This window comes from Nerophis ophidion, linkage group LG07 (assembly GCF_033978795.1).
Source record: "Nerophis ophidion isolate RoL-2023_Sa linkage group LG07, RoL_Noph_v1.0, whole genome shotgun sequence".
In the NCBI taxonomy this organism is placed as follows: domain Eukaryota; kingdom Metazoa; phylum Chordata; class Actinopteri; order Syngnathiformes; family Syngnathidae; genus Nerophis; species Nerophis ophidion.
This window is the reverse complement of record NC_084617.1, coordinates 25,712,560-25,738,281: the sequence shown is the minus strand read 5'-3', so window position 1 is coordinate 25,738,281 and position 25,722 is coordinate 25,712,560. Positions and strand designations below refer to the sequence as shown.

General features: G+C 37.8%; 1 pseudogene; it reads left to right on the top strand.

Moving 5' to 3' along the window:
- The first annotated feature begins 12,859 nt into the window (after positions 1 to 12,859).
- Positions 12,860 to 25,722, top strand: part of LOC133556151 (integrin alpha-3-like) — a 27,610-nt pseudogene continuing 14,747 nt past the window's right edge.

The following is a 25,722-nucleotide window of genomic DNA, read 5'->3' as shown; positions in this document are numbered from 1 at the left end:
TCTTTAATGTCTTGGAGGTCTTGGAGGTAGCAGCGGTTCTGGATGTCTTTAAGGTTGTGGAGGTCTTTGAAGTTCTGGAGCTTTTGGAGGTAGTAAAGGTTCAGGACGTCTTTAAAATTTGGAAAGTCTTTAAGGTTCTGGAGTTTTTTTAAGGATCTGGAGGTCTTTGAAGTTCTGGAGGTCTTGGAAGTTCTACAGGTATCTAAGATTTTGAAGGTTCTGAAGGTTTTTAAGGGACTGGATGTATTGGAAGTATTTAAGGTTGTAAAGGTTCTGAAGTTCTTTAAGGTTCTGGAGTTATTTAAGAGTCTGGAAGTCTTTAAGGTTCTGGAGGTCTTGGAAGTTCTGTAGGTCGTTAAAATTGTGAAGGTTCTGGAGGTGTGTAAGGTTCTAGAGGCCTTGGAGTGTCTTGAAGTTGTTAAGATTACGAAAGGTTAGGAGGTCTTTAAAGGTTGAGGAGGTCTTGGAGGTTCTGGAAGTATTTAGGTTGTGAAGGTTCTGAAAGTATTTAAAGTTCTGGGTCTTGGAGGTATTTAAGGTTTTGAAGGTTGTGGAGATCTTGAAGATTCTGAAGGTCCTAAAGGTTCTGGAGGTCTTTAAAGTTGTGAAGGTTCTGGAGGTCTTTAATGTCCTGGAGTTATGTAGGGATCTGGAGGTCTTCTGGGTTCTGGAGGTCTTGGAGGTTCTAAAGATTGTGAAAGTTCTCGAGGTCTTTAAGGTTCTGGAGGACTTGGAAGTATTTAAGGCTGTGAAGGTTGTGGAAGTCTTGAAGATTCTGACAATCTTAGAGGTTCTGAAGGAATTCAATAAGTCTTAAAGGGTCAGAAGTTCTTTAAGGTTCTGGAGGTCGTTTGGGTTGTGAAGGTTGTGTTGAGGCTGTGAAGATGAGGTCCATTTAAGTAGGAAGGAGACAAAAAGTTTGTTGTGGGAAAGTTCCATGTTGGTTTTGTTCTTTGACATCTTCAGTTAGTAATAATGAAATTAGTTGATGAAGAATCTTTGATTTCCTTATAAATGACAAAGGAAAGTAGCACACTACTTTCACAGTTGTTCTATGAATAATATGAAATGGTTTTATATTTACTGTTATTATAATGAATCATAAATTATGATTTTATATTTACTGATATTACAATGAATGATGAATAATGATTTTAAATTTACTGTTGTTATAATAAATAATGATTTTTCATTTACTGTTATTATAAGGAATACAATGAAATTATTTTGTTTACAGCTATTATAATGAATAATAAATTCTGATTTTACATGCACTGTTATTCTAATGAATAATAATAAATTATTTTATATTTACTGTTATTCTAATGAATAATAAATAATGTTTTTACATTTACTGTCATTATAATGAATAATAAATAATGATCTTATATTTACTGTTATTATAAATTAATAATAAATTGTTTTACATTTGCTGTCATTATAATGAATAAAAATACATTATTTTACATGTACTGTTGTTATAATGAATACTAATAAATGATTTTACATTTACTGTCATAATGAATAATAAATTATTTTATATTTACTGTTTAATAATGAATAATAAATGGTTTTACATTTACTGTCATTATTATGAATAATAATAAATGGTTTCAGAGTTACTTTTATTATGATGAATAATAAATGATAATTTTAAATGTACTATTATGGTAACAAAATATAATACAATATTTGATTTTTACTTTTATTATAATGCAAATCAAATTATTTACATTAAATGTCATTATTATAATAAATGATGATACATTATTTTACATATGCAGTTATTATAATGAATAATAAATACTGATTCTGCATTTACTTTTATAAGGAATAATAATAAATGATTCACGTTTACTCTTGTTGTAGTACATTATTTCACATTTACAGTAGTCATTATAATGAATACTTTATGATTTTACATTTACTGTTATTATAATGAATAATATTCACTGATTTTACATTTACTGTTAATAGTAATGAATAATAAGCACTGATTTTAAATTTACTGTTATAAGGAATAATAATCCCTGATTTTTCATTTACTGTTATTATTATGAATAATAATTAATTATTTTACATTTACTATTATAAAGAATAATAATAAAATATTTACGTTTACTGTTGTTAAATAATAATTAATGATTTTACATTATTTTTTAATTGTTTTTTGTCTGCCAGTACTTTGACGTACAATGTTTCCTTTCAAGTATTGTACATTATTTACTACACAGAGAAAATATCTGTACATAGATCAAAAATATTATTAAATATTGAAAACATAAAAAAATGAAAATTACATGTCATCTATTTCACAAATATAAAAGAATATTGAATATCCGTCCATCTCTTTTCTACCACTTGTCCTTTTGGGGGTTGCGGGGGTGGCTGGAGCCTATCCCAGCTGCACTCGGGCGGTACACCCTGGACTAGTCGCCACCTCATGGCAGAGCCAACACAGATATAGACAACATTCACACACTAGTGCCAATTTAGTGTTGCCAATCAACCTATCCCTAGGAGCATGTCCTGGAAGGTGGGAGTAGGCCGCCGTACCCGGAGGGAACCCACACAGTCACGGGGAGAACATGCAAACTCCATACAGATAGACCCTGAGCCTGGGGATCAAACCTAAGACCTTCTCATTGTACTGTGATGTACTACGTTGTCCTAAGTTGTACTTTGTTGTCCGAAGTTGTACTTTGTTGTAGTGTAATGAAGATATTGACTTGTATGATTGACAACATTTTACCAGGGAAAATAGAGAAACAAAAGTTGAGTTGAAAAAAAAATAACATTGGAAAGCAAACGAGACCAAATTAAAAACTTCCACTGGTTTCGTTTGACGCTCATCTTTTTTTTCACTTTTCACTTTTGATGTGTTTACTGAGAACACAAGACGTCTCACACAGGAAGTCTACTTTTACACAGAAAAGAAACAACCTGCCAACCACACACACACACACACACACACACACACAACAGACAGACAGACGACTAGATTAGGGTCAGATTGGTTAATAGACTATAAAATGGATTTAAACATAGACCTGTACTTAAACATAAACCTGAATAAAGACTTAAACATAGACCTGATTATACTTGAAACATGGACCTGAATAAATTTAAACATAGACCTGAATATAAACTTAAATATAGACCGGAATAGACTTTGACATAGACCTGAATACAGACTTAAATATAGACCGGAATGGACTGAAACATAGACCTGAATACAGACTTAAATATAGACCGGAATAGACTTAAACCTATACTTAAATATATTTAAACATAGACCTGAATAGATTTTAATATAGACCTGACTGGACTTAAATATAGAAATGAAGAGCCTTAAACATGGACTTAAACATAGAACTGCATATATTTAAACATAGACCTGAATAGATTGAATACAGACTTAAATATAGACCGGAATAGACTTAAAACTATACTTAAATATATTTAAACATAGACCTGAATAGACTTAAATATGGACCTGAATGGACTTAAATATAGACGTGAAGAGACTTAAACATGAACTTAAACATAGACCTGAATATACTTAAACATAGACCTAAATACAGACTTAAACATAGACCTGAATATATTTAAACATAGACCTGAATGGACTTAAATATAGACCTGCAGAGACATTAACATTAACTTAAACATAGATCTGAATATACTTAAACATAGATCCTGAATACAGACTTAAATATAGGCTTGAATAGACTTAAACATGGACTTAAACATTGACCTGGATAAACTTAAACAGACCTGAATAAAGACTTAAATGTAGACCTGGATAGACTTAAACATGGACCTAAATATATTTCGACATAAACCTGAGTATACTTAAATATAGATCTGAAGAGACTTAAATGTGGACTTAAACATAGACATGAATACAGACTTAGATATAGACCTGAATAGATTAAAACATGGTATTAAACATACACCTGAATATTCCTAAACATAGACCTGAATACATACTTAAGTATAGACATGAATAGTCTTAAATATAGACCTAAATATGCTTAAACATAGACCTGAATACAAACTTAAACATAGACCTGGATACAAACTTAAACTTAGACCTGAATATGCTTAAACATGGACCTGAATACAGACTTAAATATAGACCTGAATATACTTAAACATAGACCTATATTCACTTAAATATAGACCCGAAGAGACTTAAACATGGGCTTAAACATAGACCTGGATAGACTTAAACATACATAGACCTGAATAAACATAAACATAGACCTGAATAGACTTAAACATACACCTAAATAATACTTAAACATGCACCTGAATTAACTTAAACATAGACCAGAATATACTTAAAGATAGACCTAAATACTGACTTAAACTTCTTTTATGCGTCATCATCAGATATCCAGCTCAGTAGTTTAGAGCCACACCTTTGTCTCAGGTCCCACATGGAAGAGGTCGGCCTCTGAGAGTGGTTTATATAGGGGACAGGCGATGATTATGTGATAAGCGGTCTTCTCAGGCTCCCCGCACTCACATTTTGGTCTATCAGCCAGGCCCCACTTCCTCATAGATATCTTTAAGCAGCCGACTCAAGTTCAAAGGTGGGTATGCAATTCCTCTCTTTTAATGCAGCCTCCTGTTCCCTGGATGTAACAATATATGCGTGTGGACGCGGTTGACTCCCACTCCTGCTTCCAGGCTACCACCAGCCATGCCTCTGTAGACAAGTCTTTGGGGATGGACCTGAGCCGCTCTTGTGTTGCCCCTCTTCTCTTCACCCTGTACACCGCTGACTTCTGCTACAACTCAGAGCTGAGTCACATCCAGAAGTACGCGGATGACACAGCCATCGTCGGGTGCATCAGGGACGGCAGAGAGGAGGAGTTTCGGAACCTGGTGAGGGACTTTGTTGTCTGGTGCCACACGAACGTCTTGCAGCTCAATCCGTCAAAGACCAAGGAGATGGTCATTGACTTTGGGAGGTCGAGTCCACGGTCACAACCTATTGTGATCGAGGGAGTTGAGGTACAGACCGTGGACTCATTCAAGTACCTCGGGGTTTGGGTGGACAATAAGCTGGACTGGACTGTTAACACGGACCACCAGTACAAGAAAGGACAGAGCAGGCTGTACTTCCTCAGGAGACTGCACTCCTTCAACATTTGTAGAAAACTCCTGTGGATGTACTACCAGTCTGTGGTTGCCAGTGTTCTGTTCTACATGGTAGTGTGCTGGGGGGGCAGTACATCTAAGAAGGACAGCTCCAGACTTGAGAAACTGATCAGGCGGGCCGGTTCTACAATGGGAATGAAACTGGACTCACTGGTGACGGTGGCAGAGAAGAGGACTGTTGACAAACTAGTGAGCATCCTGGATGATGCCAGACACCCTCTGCATAGTGTTATCAGTAGCCAGAGGAGCCTGTTCAGTGCTAGACTGCTTCATCCCAAGTGCAGGACTAATAGACTCAAGAACTCCTTTGTCCCACACGCCATTAGACTGTACAACTCCTCTCTGGGACGGGGGACAGGGGGTATTAGGATGACAGTGGATGCAAAACATTAACAGTGCAATACGTTTTCATAACATGGTCACTACTGCCTACTTTGTCTTGTTATATTCTTATTTTACTGTTATATTGTTATTCCCATTGTTTTTATTCTTTTTGTAATATTTCTCTATTTTGTTTCCATTTAAACCCCCATTATTTACTTTTTACTTTTTTCTTTAAATTGATCTCAACGCTGTACACTGCTGCTGGAATTTTAATTTTCCTGAAGGAACTCTCCTGAAGGAATCAATAAAGTACTATCTATCTATCTATTGTATGGATGGGGGGACTTGAGTCTTTTATAGAGGCAGCACTGGTGTGGTGGTGTAATGCAGGATATTCCAACCATGTTTTCGCGCTTTCCTTGCTATGGCAAAGGCAGCAGCCCTTGTCAGAGAACGGCCAGGGTAATTCCCGCTAGTCGCAGGTGGAACATGGGGGTGGGCTTCAAACAGCCAGTTATGGTCCATAGAGCATTGCTTATGGCAATGTCGACCTGGCATGCAGGCTTTAGCACCTGGCTGTGGTACGGTATTCAGCTACAAAGAAGACCAGGGCTTGCATGGAGATTCAAAGCACCTTGAGCGGATGCATACCGCCTTGGGCCCAAGAGACATTACGTGAGTCGTTAGTGAGACCACTGATGACACTTTGGCTTTGACTTCTTCAAGGTGTTGTTTGAAGGACAGTGAACTATCCAGATGTACACCATGGTATCACGGGGCTTTTCAGAACTTGAGGAGCTTGTTGTCGACGAATACATCCAGTTCCCTCTTTGCCTGGCTGTTGTTGACGTGGCTGAAACTGTCATGCCAATTCTGCGCTGTAGGCAGCACTTGTGCAGGTAGGCTGCCAGGTTATCCATGTCCTTGTTTAGACTGTCTTCCATCGCCTGTTGGTTGACGCATCATGCACAGTGCCAAACGGTGTCTTTGGCAGCTGTAAGATCCAGCAAAACTACTCCAGCATTGTCTTTTTGATGGAAGCTGTCCTCAATATCTTGGGCGAGCAGTATCTTCTGGTCTACCGTTGACCGCCTGTGACTGAAATTGATTTGTTCTTGTGGAAGTTGTGGGTCCACTACTGGCTCAATGCGGCTATGGATCATTCTCTCCAAGATCTTAAAAGGGATTCAGAACAATGAGATGGGTTAGTAGGATTTAGGGTCTTCATCAGGTTTGTTTGGCTTTAGAATGGCTGACAACAGCACAGTCCCAGAACTTCTACGGTTCGGGCCTCTGGAAGCATGCTGAGTAGAACAAGCAGAGCCATGCGGATATTTTTGCACTCTGGTGGGTCACAAACTCAGGGTGGGTGTAATCATGTTGGTGCCGTCACATGTTGGACTTTGCGTATGGCCGCTTGGAGCTGAACCGACAGATTAGCATCCACGCTGGTTGCCCTACACAGGGAGGATACTTTGTCTGACATTTTGCGGGCAAAGTTTTCTATCTGCACTCTGGAAGCAGCCATGCTTAAGTAGCTGGCAATTGCTGTTACTGGTCACTTGGGGGCCGACGTTGTTCTGCCTATCAGCTGGTTAATTTCCCGTCAGGCCTTGCGACTAGATTGGGTTTAGTTGACTGACTCCACAACTTTGGTCCACCTTGTACTTCAAACATCCAGCTTGTGTAGGAGTGCCGTTGCAGACGTAATTTTCCTGAAGGAATCAATAAAGTACTATCTATCTAGACACATCCACTTCTTTCCTGGGACTCGCCTGCTGGTTGACATGCAGGAAGTGGCTGCACTCTTCATCTCAGCCTGGGCTGTAGCTTGCGTTATAGCCACAGAGGATGGTATTCCCAGCTACCCCAAGGAGTACTTCAAAGTAGGCTGCGTAATCAGTGTCCACATCAGCATTATCTGGGTCTGGGAGGCAGACTGACTTTATTCCCATCTCCTCAGTGAATGACTGTCAGTTTGCCTTTTGAAAGTTCAATCTCCTGACGTGTTTCCCTGCTAGAGGCTACATCAGAGACGGGACTTTAATTAAGTCAGTATGGGAACCTTCCCAGAACCCGTCTTTCCAGGTTTTGGGGAGTGCGACTCACAGCAAAAGCCAAATGCGGGTTGGTGTGGGGGCCCATTGGTTTAAAGTCTCTTCATTTGGTGTTGTATGGCTGTAACCTCAATCTGTGTATTGGTAGTAGAAGTCCTCTGCGTAGATGGCAGCTGCAAGTGTCAGTGAGAGTGATGCCATGGTCAGAATTGTTGGCGGGGTCTTGTAATCATTGACAACTGGTGTGTCCTGCACTTTAGTAGACATCCACTTGATGCTTGTGTTTGGAGGTGATTGGTAAGTGGCTGTCCAGCTAAGGTCAGTCTTGACAATGGTTGCAAGCCCATGCGATTTGCTGTGGGTGGACCCAGCAAGTTGGAATCTGAGCAGTTTGAGAATGCTATCAGTGTCCCAGTGTGTCTCCTGAAGGAGGATGGCTGTTACTTTATGGGAGTCTCTGAGGTGGTGAGGGATTTCCAGTTTGGTGGTGATGAGGCCCTCTAAATTAAGCTGGAGCACTGACAGAACATGGTGCTCGATGGTCTGGATGGCCAACCAACCTTACTGTGTGTACTGTGTCCCTGCCACCTCTTGCACTCTGTTCTGCCAGCTTGGTGACAACTGATTGACATTATTAGTTTCACAAGGTGGTCTTGCACCATTTCTTGCTACTCACGAAGGAAGCCACGTGAAGGCTATCATCATCTTCTCCAGAATACAGACTTAAACATAGATCTGGAAATAGACTTAAACAAAGACTTAGATACAAATTTAAAGGGCACCTGAACTTTTTGAAATGTTCACTATCGTTCACAATCATTATGAAGGACATGACCATGGGTATATTTATATTTTTCATCCAAACATCTATCCATCCATTTTCTACCGCTTGTCCCTTTTGGGGTCGCGGTAGGGTCTCTTAAATGTGATCAAAAGTCCGCTTATAAAGGAGCCAATGGGGTTGCTCTATTCTGCCTGTAAAGCCCCTAAAACATCCAAAATCCTCCATAAAGGTTTTATATACAAGATGTAAGTATTTACTGTATGTAATGTAGTAACAGGCACATTTATAATAACATTTAATATTTACGTATTTTGATCATTTTAAGCATACCCAGCACATTAATTTAAAAAACGCATCACCACAAGCTTCCCCTCCCCCACTAGATCACTTATTATTACTCACTGCAGACTTTATGAGCGCCAACAAACATAATAAAACATCACTTACTGTACAAGATCTACTGTCATTAGGATACAGCCTGCTAAAATGTTCATACATCCCCATTTAGATAAAAAATAACTCATAATCCTCGCGAAGAAAAGGAGGGTGGAACCAAGCGTCTTTTTATGTTGTTCTCAGCATTTCCCGGTCTAAAATGGTTGTCAAAGTGTACCATTTTGTCGGCGTATGTCCTCATCCTTCTACTATTCAGGTGAGAGGTATGATTTATGATCTAGAATAAACTTTCACAAGCAAAGGAAGCGAGGAAGCAGCAGACCTCTTGATGACGTAACACACGTTTGTGATCACGACGCCGCCATAAATAGTGTGTCAGCGTTAGCGCTTATAATACCAATATCCCAAATACTTGGTTAATATTCGAGTCACGAAATGTAAATTGGGTATTGTTGGCGCTTTCTGGACTGTTTTTAATTGGGTTTTATGGGCGGAATAGAGGACCCCTCTTTTAATTGCATTTATTTAATATTTATAATGCATTAAAAAAATCTATCCGTCGTCATGTCTTCCATAATGATTGTGAGCACTAGGCAAAAAAATAAATAAATAAAAATACAGTTCCCATTTAAACAACCACCTGAATATAGACTTAAACATAAACATTTAACATAGAGATTACAAATAGACATTTAACATGAACACTAAACATCAAAATTAACTATAGAGATTAAACTTAGACATTCAACATTGAACATAGACATTAAAATACAAATTGATGGACTAACAGGAAACAAACTCAATCACATTTAACATAATTAACTAGACTTAAACAGAGTTAAACATGGACTTAAATGTAGTGTTAAAAATACCTAAACGTAGAGTTAAATATATAATTAAATAGACTTAAACTGAGTTAAATGTAGTATTAAATATACTTACACAGGGTTAAACATTGAATTATATATATAATTAGACTCAAACAGAGTTAAACATAAATGTGTAATTGAATTGACTTAAACAGAGTTAAATGTATATTTAGACTTAAACTGAGTTAAAAATAGAGTTAAACGTATAATTAAATAGACGAACAGAGTTAACCATACAGTTAAAGTTAGACTTAAATAGAATTAAACATATTTGGATTACAAACTCCATTTCCATATAAGTTGGGAAATTGTGTTAGATGTAAATATAAACGGAATACAATGATTTGCAAATCCTTTTCAACCCATATTCAATTGAATGCACTACAAAGACAAGATATTTGATGTTCAAACTGATAAACATTTTTTGTTTTGCAAATAATCATTAACTTAAGAATTTGATGCCAGCAACACGTAACAAAGAAGTTGGGAAATACTGATAAAGTTGAGGAATGCTCATCAAACACTTATTTGGAACATCCCACAGGATGGGGCAAGGTACACCCCTTTGTCCACAACTGCGTGAGCAAATAGTCAAACAGTTTAAGAACAACGTTTCTCAAAGTGCAATTGCAAGAAATTTAGGGATTTCAACATCTACGGTCCATAATATCATCAAAAGGTTCCGAGAATCTGCAGAAATCACTCCACGTGAGCGGCATGGACGGAAACCAACATTGAATGACCATGACCTTCGATCCCTCAGACGGCACTGTATCAAAAACCGACATCAATCTCTAAAGGATATCACCACATGGGCTCAGGAACACTTCAGAAAACCACTGTCACTAAATACAGTTGGTCGCTACATCTGTAAGTGCAAGTTAAAGCTCTACTATACAAAGCGAAAGCCATTTATAAAAAACATCAAGAAACACCGCCAGCTTTTCTGGGCCTGAGATCATCTAATATGGACTGGTGCAAAGTGGAAAAGTGTTCTGTGGTCTGACGAGTCCACATTTCAAATTGTTTTTGAAAATATGCGACATCGTGTCATCCGGACCAAAGGGGAAGCGAACCATCCAGACTGTTATCAACGCAAAGTTCAAAAGCCAGCATTTGTGATGGTATGGGGGTGCATTAGTGCCCAAGGCATGGGTAACTTACACATCTGTGAAGCCACCATTAATGCTGAAAGGTACATACAGGTTTTGGAACAACATATGCTGCCATCTAAGCGCCGTCTTTTTCATGAATGCCCCTGCTTATTTCAGCAAGACAATGCCAAGCCACATTCAGCACTTGTTACAACAGTGTGGCTTCGTAAAAAAAGAGTGCGGGTACTTTCCTGGCCCGCCTGCAGTCCAGACTTGTCCCCCATCGAAAATGTGTGGCGCATTATGAAGCGTAAAATACGACAGCGGAGACCCCGGACTGTTGAACGACTGAAGCTCTACATAAAACAAGAATGGGAAAGAATTCCACTTTCAAAGCTTCAACAATTAGTTTCCTCAGTTCCCAAACGTTTATTGAGTGTTGTTAAAAGAAAAGGTGATGTAACACAGTGGTGAACATGCCCTTTCCCAACTACTTTGGCACGTGTTGCAGCCATGAAATTCTAAGTTAATTATTGTTTGCAAAAAAAAAAAGTTTATGAGTTTGAACATCAAATATCTTGTCTTTGTAGTGCATTCAATTGAATATGGGTTGAAAAGGATTTGCAAATCATTGTATTCTGTTTATATTTACATCTAACACAATTTCCCAACTCATATGGAAACGGGGTTTGTATATATATATATGTATATATATATGAAATAATAATATATCATATTTATTTATATATTATATTATATCAATATTTTACCTTTATTATTTTCCTGTAATTTTGTTGTTGTTGTATTTTTGCATTTTTTCTGTATTTTGGCGGAGGACGATACAAAAAATAGTGTTTGTAATTAAATAGACTTAAAGAGAGTGAAATATAGAATAAAATTGACTTACACAGAGTTAAATATGGTTATGTATAAAATTAAATAGATTTAAACCGAGTAAAATGTACATTTAAATAGACGTAAACAGAGTTAAACAAAGATAAATATAAAAAAAATAGATTTAAATGGAGTTAAACATTGAGTTAAATGTAGAGTTAAATAGACCTAAACATAGAATTAAATAAACTTAAACAGGGTTAAACATTGAGTTGAATATAAAATTAAATAGATTTAAAATTAGTTAAAGGTATAATTAAACTTAAACAGAGTTAAAAATAGAGTTATATGTATAAACATAGTTATATTAATTAAATAGACTTAAACAGAGTGAAATATAGACTTAAATAGACTTAAACAGATTCAAACATAGTTAAATATCAAATTAAATAGATTTAAACGGGAGTTAAACATAGTTAAATGCAACATTAAATACACTTAAACAGAGTTGAATATATAATTAAATAAAGTCAAACATAGTTAGATACATAAAATTAAATAGACTTACACAGAGTAAACATAGTTAGATATATCATTAAATAGACTTAAACAGAGTTGAATGTAAAATTAAACAGACTTAAACAGAGTTAAACTTAGAATTAAATAGACGGTTAAACATAGTTAGATATATAATTAAATAGACTCAAACAGAGTTAAACATAGTTAAATATCTAATTAAATAGACTTAAACAGAGTTAAACATAGAGTTAGATATAGAATGAACTAGACTTGAACATAGAGTGAATTGATTTCACTCTTTATTAAGTCAAACGCTGACCTTTGACCACACAACCTATTTCCTGGAATTGTGTTTGTTGCTGTATGACATCATGATACTGCTTCATTGAACTGTCAAAATAAAAGTTTTATTTTCTTCATGTTTGGTCTGCTGTTGCTACTGATTGTGTGCTGTAGAGGGCGTACTTCCTGCTCAATCAATCAACCTTCTCGTTTAGCACAGGAACTTTTCATCACAAAGACAGGAAGCAAGACAAACCTGACTGTAGTGCACGCACGCACGCACACACGCACCCTCCCACCCACCAACCCACACACACACACACACACCCACGCACGCGCACACACACACGCACACACACACACACACACACACACACACACACACACACACGCGTATTCGGGAGGTTTGGTGGTGTGGCACCTTCAATGTTGTGTGTGTGTGTGTGTGTGTGTGTGTGTGTGTGTGTGTGTGTGTGTGTGTGTGTGTGTGTGTGTGTGTGTGTGTGTGTGTGTGCGTGCGTGCGTGTGTGTGTTTTGTAGGCGGGCGTGCAGACATGATTTCATTTGAGTGCTTCGGCTGGCTGGAGAATGAGAAGAGGAAGATGAGGAAGAATAGGAAGAAGATGAGGAAGAAGAGCGGGAGGCGACATCACGTCAGTGGACAAGTGGGCAAGGACGAGTAACATCAGGCTAGTGGGAATCAAACTGACGACCTGAAGCTACTATACCTTCTTTTTCTTCACAACTCAACATGTTTGTATCGTTTTTTCCTCTTGGCTCATATTTACTTATTTACTTATGTCCTGTAATAGCTTTATCATTATTATCATTATTTATTTATTATCATTTGATGAGTTATTACATACTTTACATGCTTTATTTATCATTGTACAACATCCTTTATTATTGTATTACGTCCTTTATTATTGTATTACATTTGTTATTAATGTTATATTACAGCTTTATTAATGTATTACATATTTTGTTAATATTCTATTGCAGCTTTATTATTTATTACATCTTTTATTAATATCCTATTACAGCCTTTATTATTATATTGCAACTTTTAATATTATTCTACTACTTCCTTTATTATTGTATTACAACAGTTAATAATATTCTATTACATCCTTTATTATTGTATTACATCTGTTATTAATATTCTATTACATCCTTTATTATTGTATTACATCTGTTAGTAATATTCTATTACATCCTTTATTATTGTATTACATATATTAATAATATTCTATTACATCCTTTATTATTGTATTATATATGTTAATATTCTATTACATCCTTTATTTTTGTATTACATATGTTAATATTCTATTAGATCCTTTATTATTGTATTACATCCATCCATCCATTTTCTACCGCTTATTCCCTTTCGGGGTCGCGGGGGGCGCTGGCGCCTATCTCAGCTACAATCGGGCGGAACAGTTATTAATATTCTATTACATCCTTTATTATTGTATTACATCTGTTATTAATATTCAACTACATCCTTTATTATTGTATTACATATGTTTATAATATTATATTACATCCTTTATTATTGTATTACATATGTTAATATGTTGTTACATCCTTTATTATTGTATTACATATGTTAATATTCTATTACATCCTTTATTATTGTATTACATATTTTATTAATATTGTATTACACTCTTTATTTTTGTCTTATACATTTTAATAATATTCTATTACATCCTTTATTATTGCATTACAACAGTTATTAACATTCTATTAAATCCTTTATTATTGTATTACATCTGTTATTAATATTCTATTGAATCCTTTATTATTGTATTACATCTGTTATTAATATTCTATTACATCATTTATTAATGTATTACATATGTTAATAATATTCTATTACATCCTTTATTATTGTATTACACATGTTAATATTCTATTACATCCTTTATAATTGTATAACATATGTTAATATTCTATTACATCATTTATTATGGTATTACATAGTTTGTTAATATCCTATTACAGCTTTGTTATTGTATTACATCTTTTATTAATATTGTATTACATCCTTTATTATTGTATTACACCTCTTAATAATATTCTCTTACATCCTTTATTATACTACATCTGTTAGTAATATTCTATTACAATTGTTATTATTGTATTACATACTTTATTAATATTCTATTAGAACATTATTGTATTACATCTGTTATTAATATTCTATTACATCCTTTATTATTGTATTGCAACTGTTATTAATATTGTATTACATATTTTAGTATTTTATTACATATTTTAATAATATTCTATTACATCCCGTATTATTGTATTACATCTATTATTAATATTGTATTACATACTTTATTATTGTATTACATATTTTATCAATATTCTATTACATCATTTATTATTGTATTACATCTGCTAGTAATATTCTACTACATCCTTTATTGCAACTATCAGTAATTATTGTAATTCATATTTTGTTACTCTATTACATATTTTATGAATTATTACATTACATATTTTATGAATTATTATATTACATATTTTATTATCATATAGGCACCAGCGCCCCCAGCCACCCCAAAGGGAATAAGCGGTAGCAATGGATGGATGGATGGATTATCATATTACGTATTTTAATGATTATTTTAATTAATCTTTTGTTATTGATATACATATCTAATTAATAATTATATTACATATTTTTATTAATCATTGTATTACATATTTGATCAATTGTTCTATTGCATCCTGTATTAAAATATTGTATTACATATTTTATTAATTGTTCCATTACATCATTTAACTGATTATTGTATGACATTGTTAATTATTGTATTACATCTTTGTACTATTACAATATTACATGCATGAGTCCATGATATTGCATCTGACCATGACGTGACTTATAACGTGTGTATGGTGTGCATAACGTGTCGGAAGGTGCGTCTCCATGGCGACGTGTGCGTGCCTGTTGCTGAGCGTGTGTGTGTCTGTGTGCGTGGCGTCTAACGTGGACACATCCTTCCCGCTGCTGAAGACGGGCACAGACAGAAGCCTGTTTGGACTTTCTGTGGCCTTCCACCCTGACCTGAAGTCCGACCAGTACCTGTGAGTGACCTCTGACCTCTGACCTGAAAGGCTGGTCTTTCCTTCTCATGCTCTTGATCATATTCCATGAGACATCGTGGACCTCAGTCTGCACCTTTCCTTCTGTCTCACGGTCAAAGACTATTGGTCGGAGCTCCCAGAGAGAGGGCGGAGCCTAATGTAGCTGCCAATTACACGGGGGGCGTGTACAGCTGCCCAATCACTGCCAACCAATCAGACTGCAGGAGGATGTTGCTCATCCAACCAGGTAAAAATGCATCAATCCCAAAAGCCCCGCCTACTTTTACACTTCTGTTTTAGACTTGAATGTGTCTGAGGACCTGATTGAGGACATGTGGCTGGGCGTGTCGCTGGCCAGTCAGGGGCGCCCCGGGGGAAGGGTCCTGGTGAGTGGACATATGATTGACAGCTGTCATCACAATGATGGTATCGACGAGAGTGTGAAGTGAACAGTGAGCTAACCAGCTAAACGGCGCCCGCAGGTGTGCGGCCATCGCTTCGCGAAGGTTTACGGGGCGTCCAAACTCAGACACATGATCGGCCGCTGTTATCTCCGTGGCAACGACCTGCAGTACGACGACGCCGATCTCCACTGGCAGAACCCCGACCAGGTCTGCAGGTAGGTCACAAGACACCATGTAGCGGCGCTCAGCAAATCCCCCCCCCCCTTTTGTGTGTGTGTGTGTGTGTGTGTGTGTGTGTGTGTGTGTGTGTGTGTGTGTGAAGTGAATTATATTTATATAGCGCTTTTCTCTAATGACTCAAAGTGCTTTTACATAGTGAAACCCAGTATCTAAGTTACAGTGGGGCAAAAAAGTATTTAGTCAGCCACCGATTGCGCAAGTTCTCCCACTTAAAATGATGACAGAGGTCTGTAATTTTATCATAGGTACACTTCAACTGTGAGAGACAGAATGTGAAAAAAAAATCCAGGAATTCACATTGTAGGTATTTTAAAGGATTTATTTGTAAATTATGGTGGAAAATAAGTATTTGGTCAACCATTCAAAGCTCTCACTGATGGAAGGAGGTTTTGGCTCAAAATCTCACGATACATGGCCCCATTCATTCTTTCCTTAACACGGATCAATCGTCCTCTCCCCTTAGCAGAAAAACAGCCCCAAAGCATGATGTTTCCACCCCCATGCTTCTCAGTAGGTGTGGTGTTCTTGGGATGCAACTCAGTATTCTTCTTCCTCCAAACACGACGAGTTGAGTTTATACCAAAAAGTTCTAATTTGGTTTCATCTGACCACATGACATTCTCCCAATCATCTGCTGTACCATCCATGTATCCATTTTGGTATAAACTCAACTCGTCGTGTTTGGAGGAAGAAGAATACTGAGTTGCATTTTGAGCCAAAACCTCCTTCCATCAGTGAGAGCTTTGAATGGTTGACCAAATACTTATTTTCCACCATAATTTACAAATAAATTCTCAAAAATTCCTACAATGTGAATTCCTGGATTTTTTTTTACATTCTGTCTCTCACAGTTGAAGTGTACCTATGATGAAAATTACAGACCTCTGTCATCATTTTAAGTGGGAGAACTTGCACAATCGGTGGCTGACTAAATACTTTTTTGCCCTACTTGTATATAGCGCTTTTCTCTAGTGACTCAAAGTGCTTTTATATAGTGAAACCCAATATCTAAGTTACATTTAAACCAGTGTGTGTGTGTGTGTGCAGTCACTTAGGGGACATCAGCGGGGAGGTCATGTGCAACATGGGAATTTCTGCCGCCATCACTCAAAACGAGGTCATCGTGGGCTCGCCCGGAAGTTACCAGTGGCAAGGTATGGACTGCTCAGTCCTCATGTCTCTCGCCGCCGCATTGACTGTTGCTTCCCATTGAAGGAAACGTTCACGTGTCATGGATGAATCCACACGTTGCCTTCGATACCAGGCGGAGCTCCTTGGACAACCTGCAGCGAAGAAACATCTACATAGGTCCGGTGTGTCTTTACCTGCGTGCTAACGCCAACGTGCTAATTACCTTGTAATGCGTGTGTGTGTGCGTGCGCAGGGTATTCAGTCAGTCAGGCTCGGGCGCTTCTCTCTCAAGACGACGACACCATCGTAACAGGTGACCACTTCTTGTCTGTGGCTTCAAATCTGGGCCATGATCAATGGGTTGACCGGCGGCCATGTTGACGAGCAGGAGCACCGAAGGACACCAAGGACGACGCCCGTGGCTCCGTGCTGCTGGCGGTCAAACATGGCGGCTCGCTGACCGTCGGCCAGACGCTGCGAGGAGAGCAAACAGGTTCCTATTTTGGCAACGCGGTGGTGACCTCGGACCTCGACAACGACGGGTAACGAGAGAGTATGGAAGTTTTATTGCAGCAAAACTATTTGCAAATGCGCATCTCAATCTGTGTGAGTGTAATCTAATTCATGTGTGTGTGTACCGATTTGTGTGTCTGTATCGCAATCTGTGTCTGTGTACTATCATCTCAATTTATGTCCATGTACTAATTTGTGTATGTATCTGAATCTGTGTGCGTGTAATCTGATTCACTAGTCTGTGTACTGATTTGTGTGTCCGAATATCGATCTGTGTGTGTGTAATCTGATTAATCTTTCTGTGTACTAATTTGTGTGTCTGTATCTCATTCTGTGTTTGTGTAATCTGATTAATGTGCGTGTGCACTGGTTAGTGGGTCTGTATCTCAATCTGTTTCTGTGTACTATCATCTCAATTTATGTCCATGAACTAATTTGTGTGTGTATCTGAATCTCGGTGTGTGTAATCTGGGTCACATGCCCGCCTACTAATTTGTGTGTCTGTATCTCAATCTGTGTGTGTAAACTGAGTCACATGTCCACCTACTAATTTGTGTGTCTGTATCTCAATTTGTGTCTGTAAACTGAGTCACATGTCTGCCTACTAATTTGTGTGTCTGTATTTCAATGTGTGTGTCTATAATCTGAGTCACATGTCTGCCTACCAATTTGTGTCTGTATCTCAATTTGTGTGCATGTAATCTGAGTCACATTTTTGCCAACTAATTTGTGTATCCATCTCAAGCTGTGTGTGTGTAATATGGGTCACATGTCCGCCTACTAATTTGTGTGTCTGTATCTCAATCTGTGTGTGTGTAAACTGAGTCACATGTCCACCTACTAATTTGTGTTTCTGTATCTTAATTTGTGTGTGTGTAATCTGATTCACATGTCTGCCTACCAATTTGTGTGTCTGTATCTCAATTTGTGTGCATGTAATCTAGTCACATGTCCGCCAACTAGATTGTGTGTCTATCTCAAGCTGTGTGTGTGTGTGTGTGTGTGTGTGTGTGTGTGTGTAATATGGGTCACATGTCCGCCCACTAATTTGTGTAATTGTAGCTCAGTCTGTATGTGCACTGATTTGCGTGTCTGTATAGCAATCTAAGTCTGTGTACTATCATTTCAATTTATGTCCACCTACTAATTTGTGTGTCTGTATCTCAATTTGTGTGTCTGTAATCTGAGTCACATGTCTGCCTACCAATTTGTGTGTCTGTATCTCAATTTGTGTGCATGTTCTCTGAGTCACATGTCCATCAACTAATTTGTATGTCTATCTCAAGCTGTGTGTGTGTGTAATATGGCTCACGTGTCTGCCTGCTAATTCGTGTATCTGTATCTAAATCTGTGTGTGTGTAATCTAACTCAGATCTGTGATCTAATTTGTGTGTCTGTATCACATTATCTGTGTGTGTGTAAACTGAGTCACATGTCCACCTACTAATTTGTGTGTCTGTATCTCAATTTGTGTGTGTATAATCTGGATCACATGTCTGCCTACCAATTTGTGTGTCTGTTTCTCAATTTGTGTGCATGTAATCTGAGTCACATGTCCGTCAACTAATTTGTGTGTCTATCTCAATGTATGTGCGAGTAATTAGGTTCACATGTCCGCTTAGTAATTTGTGTGTCTGTATCTCAATCCGTTTGTGTGTAAACTGAGTCGCATGTCCACCTATTAATTTGTATGTCTGTATTTCAATTTGTGTGCGTGTAATCTGGATCACATGTCCATCTACTAATTTGTGTGTCTGTATCTCAATTTGTGTGTGTGTAATCTGGGTCACATGTCCGCCTACTACTTTGTGTGTCTGTATCTCAATTTGTGTGTTTGCAATCTGAGTCACATGTCTGCCTACCAATGTGTGTGTCTGTATCTCAATTTGTGTGCATCTAATCTGAGTCGCATGTCCGCCTACTAATTTGTGTGTCTGTATCTCAATCTGTGTGTGTGTAAACTGAGTCACATGTCCACCTTCTAATTTGTGTGTCCGTATCTCAATCTGTAATTTAATTTATGTATCTGTGAAGTAACTTGTGTGTCTGTATCACATTCTGTGTGCGTGTAATCTGGGTCACATGTCTGCCTGCTAATTTGTGTGTCTGTATCTCAAGATGTGTGTGTGTGTAATATGGGTCACATGTCCGCCTACTAATTTGTGTGATTGTAGCTCAGTCTGTGTGTGCACTGATTTGTGTGTCTGTATATCAATCTGTCTGTGTACTATCATCTCAATTTATGTCCACCTACTAATTTGTGTGTCTGTATCTCAATTTGTGTGTCTGTAATCTGAGTCACATGTCTGCCTACCAATTTGTGTGTCTGTATCTCAATTTGTGTGCATGTAATCTGAGTCACATGTCCATCAACTAATTTGCGTGTCTATCTCAAGATGTGTGTGTGTATAATACGGTTCACGTGTTTGCCTGCTAATTTGTGTGTCTGTATCTCAATCTGTGTGTGTGTAATCTAACTCAATAATCTGTGAACTAATTAGTGTGTCCGTATCACATTATTTGTGTGTGTAAACTGAGTCACATGTCCACCTTCTAAATTGTGTGTCTGTATCTCAATTTGTGTGTGTATAATCTGGGTCACATGTCTGCCTACCAATTTGTGTGTCTGTTTCTCAATTTGTGTGCATGTAATCTGAGTCACATGTCCGTCAACTAATTTGTGTGTTTATCTCAATCTGTGTGCGTGTAATCTGGTTCACATGTCCGCCTACCAATTTGTGTGTCTGTATCTAAATTTGTGTGCATGTAATCTGAGTCACATGTCCGCCTACTAATTTGTGTGACTGTATCTCAATCTGTGTGTGTGTAATCTAACTCATGTATCTGTGAGCTAATTTGTGTGTCTGTTTCTCAATCTGTGTGCGTGTAATATGGTTCACATATCCGCCTACTAATTTGTTTGTCTGTATCTCAATTTGTGTGTTTGTAATCTGAGTCACATGTTTGCCTACCAATTTGTGTGTCTGTATCTCAATTTGTTTGCATGTAATCTGAGTCACATGTCCGCCTACTAATTTGTGTGTCTGTATCTCAATCCGTGGGTGTGTGTAAACTGAGTCACATTTCAACCTCTTAATTTGTGTGTCTGTACCTCAACTTGTGTGTGTGTAATCTGGGTCACATGTCTGCCTACTAATTTGTGTGTCTGTATCTCAATTTGTGTGTCTGTAATCTGAGTCACATGTCTGCCTACCAATTTGTATGTCTGTATCTCAATTTGTGTGCATGTAATCTGAGTCACATGTCCGTCAACTAATTTATGTGTCTGTATCTCAATCTGTGTGCGTGTAATATGGGTCACCTATCCGCCTACTAATTTGTTTGTCTGTATCTCAATTTGTGTGTCTGTAATCTGAGTCACATGTTTGCCTATCAATTTGTGTGTCTGTATCTAATTTGTGTGTCTGTATCTCAATTTGTTTGCATGTAATCTGAGTCACATGTCCGCCTACTTATTTGTGTGACTGTATCTCAATCTGTGTGTGTGTAATATAACTCATGCATCCGTGAACTAATTTGTGTGTCTGTATCTCAATCCGTGTGCGTGTAATCTGAGCCACATTTCCACCTCCTAATTTGTCTGTCTGTACCTCAATTTGTGTGTAATATGGGTCACATGTCCGCCTACTACTTTGTGTGTCGGTATCTCAATTTGTGTGTCTGTATCTCAATTTGTGTGTCTGTAATCTGAGTCACATGTCTGCCTACCAATTTGTGTGTCTGTATCTCAATTTGTGTGCATGTAATCTGAGTCAGATGTCCGTCAACTAATTTGTGTGTATCTCAATCTGTGTGCGTGTAATATGGGTCACATATCCGCCTACTAATTTGTTTGTCTGTATCTCAATTTGTGTGTCTGTAATCTGAGTCACATGTTTGCCTACCAATTTGTGTGTCTGTATCTCAATTTGTTTGCATGTAATATGAGTCACATGTCCGCCTACTAATTTGTGTGACTGTATCTCAATCTGTGTGTGTGTAATATAACTCTTGCATCTGTGAACTAATTTGTGTGTCTCTATCTCAATCCGCGTGCGTGTAATCTGGGTCATATGTCCGCCTACTAATTCGTGTGTCTGTATCTCAATCCATGTGTGTGTAAACTGAGCCACATTTCCACCTCCTAATTTGTGTGTCTGTACCTCAACTTGTGTGTGTGTAATCTGGGTCACATGTCCGCCTCCTACTTTGTGTGTCTGTATCTCAATTTGTGTGTCTGTAATCTGAGTCACATGTCTGCCTACCAATTTGTGTGTCTGTATCTCAATTTGTGTGCATGTAATCTGAGTCACATCTCCGTCAACTAATTTGTGTGTATCTCAATCTGTGTGCGTGTAATATGGGTCACATATCCGCCTACTAATTTGTTTGTCTGTATCTCAATTTGTGTGTCTGTAATCTGAGTCACATGTTTGCCGACCAATTTGTGTGTCTGTATCTCAATTTGTTTGCATGTAATATGAGTCACATGTCCGCCTACTAATTTGTGTGACTGTATCTCAATCTGTGTGTGTGTAATATAACTCTTGCATCTCTGAACTAATTTGTGTGTCTCTATCTCAATCCGCGTGCGTGTAATCTGGGTCATATGTCCGCCTACTAATTCGTGTGTCTGTATCTCAATCCATGTGTGTGTAAACTGAGCCACATTTCCACCTCCTAATTTGTGTGTCTGTACCTCAACTTGTGTGTGTGTAATCTGGGTCACATGTCCGCCTCCTACTTTGTGTGTCTGTATCTCAATTTGTGTGTCTGTAATCTGAGTCACATGTCTGCCTACCAATTTGTGTGTCTGTATCTCAATTTGTGTGCATGTAATCTGAGTCACATCTCCGTCAACTAATTTGTGTGTATCTCAATCTGTGTGCGTGTAATATGGGTCACATATCCGCCTACTAATTTGTTTGTCTGTATCTCAATTTGTGTGTCTGTAATCTGAGTCACATGTTTGCCGACCAATTTGTGTGTCTGTATCTCAATTTGTTTGCATGTAATCTGAGTCACATGTCCGCCTACTAGTTTGTGTGACTGTATCTCAATCTGTGTGTGTGTAATCTAACTCATGCATCTGTGAACTAATTCGTGTGTCTGTATCTCAATCTGTGTGCGTGTAATCTGGGTCAAATGTCCGCCTACTAATTTGTGTGTCAGTATCTCAATCCGTGTGTGTGTGTAAACTGAGTCACATTTCCACCTCCTAATTTGTGTGTCTGTACCTCAATTTGTGTGTGTGTAATCTGGGTCATATGTCCGCCTACTAATTTGTGTGTCTGTGTCTCAATTTGTGTGTCTGTAATCTGAGTCACATGTCTGCCTACTAATTTGTGGGTCTGTATCTCAATTTGTGTGCATGTAATCTGAGTCACATGTCTGTCAACTAATTTGTGTGTCTGTATCTCAAGCTGTGTGTGTGTAATATGGGTCACATGTCTGCCTACTAATTTGTGTGTCCGTATCTCAATCTCTGTATGTGTAATCTAATTCATGTACAGTATCTTTGAAATAATTTGTGTGTCTGTATCTCAATCTGTGTGTGTGTGTGTGTGTGTGTGTGTGTGTGTGTGTGTGTGTGAACTGAGTCACATGTCCACTTACTAATTTGTGTCTGTATCTCAATTTGTGTGTGTATAATCTGGGTCACATGTCTGCCCACCAATTTGTGTGTCTGTTTCTCAATTTGTGTGCATCTAATCTGAGTCACATGTCCACCAACTAATTGTGTGTCTCTATCTCAGTCTGTGTGTGTAAACTGAGTCACATGTCCACCTACTAATTTGTGTGTCTGTATCTCAAGATGTGTGTGTGTAATATGGGTCACATGTCCGCCTACTAATTTGTGTGTCTGTATCTCAATCTGTGTGTCTGTAATTTGAGTCACATGTCCGCCTACTAATTTGTGTCACCTGCTTCCCGAAGAGTATGAGCTTGTCGGTGGGAGGCGTTCCTTCTACGGCGGAGTTTAGTGAGGCATAGAGTGTGTCCTTGCTCTCGAGGTCTGCATCCAGGATTGGGGCGTAAGCGCTGATAAGGGTGACATGGCGATTTTTGGGGAGTGGTACACGCCACGTCATGAGCCTCTCGCTTATACCTACTGGAGACTCTGGGATCTTGTGAAGCAGGCTTGTCCTGGCAGCAAAACCCACTCCATGTGGACGACGGGACCCTTTTGGATGACTCTTCCAGAAGGAGGTGTAGCCTTCTTCCGCCTCCGTGATTGAGTCTTCCCCATGTAAGCGGGATTCGCTCAGGGCGGCTACATCAATGCCGTATCGGTTTAGTTGATGTGCAACGAGTGCTGCAGGAGAGATCACGCACATCCAAAAGTGTGCGGATGTTACATGACGCTATTGTGAAGGGAGTTTTGTTTCTCTTGTACGTTTGTTTTCGACCGCATAAAGGGATGGCCCGGCAACTGCGGTAGGCTGGCCGGGCGATGAGGAAAAGACAACTCTTAGGCCACCTTTTCTAGGCCCTTCCCATTTCAGGGTGAGCAGAGCGGTGCTGCTCAGTTACGTGCGAAGCTGGTGGGGAGGCATGTAGTTCCCTCCCATGCCACAGCGACCTTCACTCGCACACCGCCTGCCTACGGGCAGGCTTGGACTAAGTCAGGGGTCGGTAACCCAAAATGTTGAAAGAGCCATATTGGACCAAAAATACACCCAAAAAATTATTCTGTAGCTGCAAAAAATTAAAAGCCTTATATAATTCTTATGGTGAAGGTAACACATGGTGATTGTGTTTAAATTAGCTATTAACTATCAAAATGATTAAGTTTCACAAGCTGACACAAATCTTTGTTGATAGAAATGTTGAAATGTAATATTTATTCTACACATTTTTGTAACATTGGAAAACATGAGTAAAACGGAGGCTTCACAGAGGGTGAGATTACTCATGGAAATGTCTATCTTAGAATGGCCAAAGGTATAGATGTGTTTGTCTAAGTCAGGGGTGTCCAAACTTTTTCCACTAAGGGCCGCACACTGAAAATTCAAAGCAAGCGGGGGCCATTTATTTTAAGAAACAATCCAATATATGTATAAAAAATATACATATAGGCCTCCACTCAGGCTTGATCCAGGGGACTCCAAAGGGTTTTGGTAAAAATAAAATGTTAAAAATGTTTCATTATTTAGTATTATTATGTTTATTATTATTCAAGTTTTAAATCTCTATATCAACATTAGGTCTATCTGTCAATATGACGTTTTTAAAAATTTTAATTGTATGCTCTTTTTGTCAGAGAAAACCATGTTTAGTTTATGGAAAAAAAACACAAAATATGCAATATTTCCACCCAATAAAATTTTTAAGTAGAATATTTGAGATTATATAATAATTGGAGCCCTAAAAATGTCAACAACTCATAACACCATTGATTATAATTCACTATTATTTTTTGTGCAATGACACTTAAAAACAAAACACACTGATCCAAAAGGGTCCTACTCATTAAAGTGTTAAAAAATAAATTATATATTTTTTTTTTACTGTTTACTTTTAACACAATGGTCTCAAGATCAACTTAAGATCTATTCGTCAATTATAAGTTTATATGTAGTTTATGTTTTTTGTTTGTTCGTTTTTGGCCTTTCTTTGAAAAAAAAAAAAACAGCTCAGTTTTTTATATGGCAAACACAAAATATCAAATATTTGCCCACAAAAATATCTCGAAGTGGAATATTTAATGTGACGTAATTGGAGCCTTGAATAGGTCAATAATTCATAATGACATTGATTTTGATTCATTTATTATTTTTTAAAGAAAGAAATCGCCTTCATGGCAACTGTGTGTTATTAGAGTAAACATTGCAAAATGTTCCTGTTACATTTTACATTTCCTCTTTTATACCACTTTTTATGTTTTAATTTTTTACCATAGTATTTTTAAAATGTGCCGTGGGGCCGTTAAAATATGACCTGCGGGCCGCAAATGGCCCCCGGGCCGCACTTTGGACACCCCTGGTCTAAGTTAAA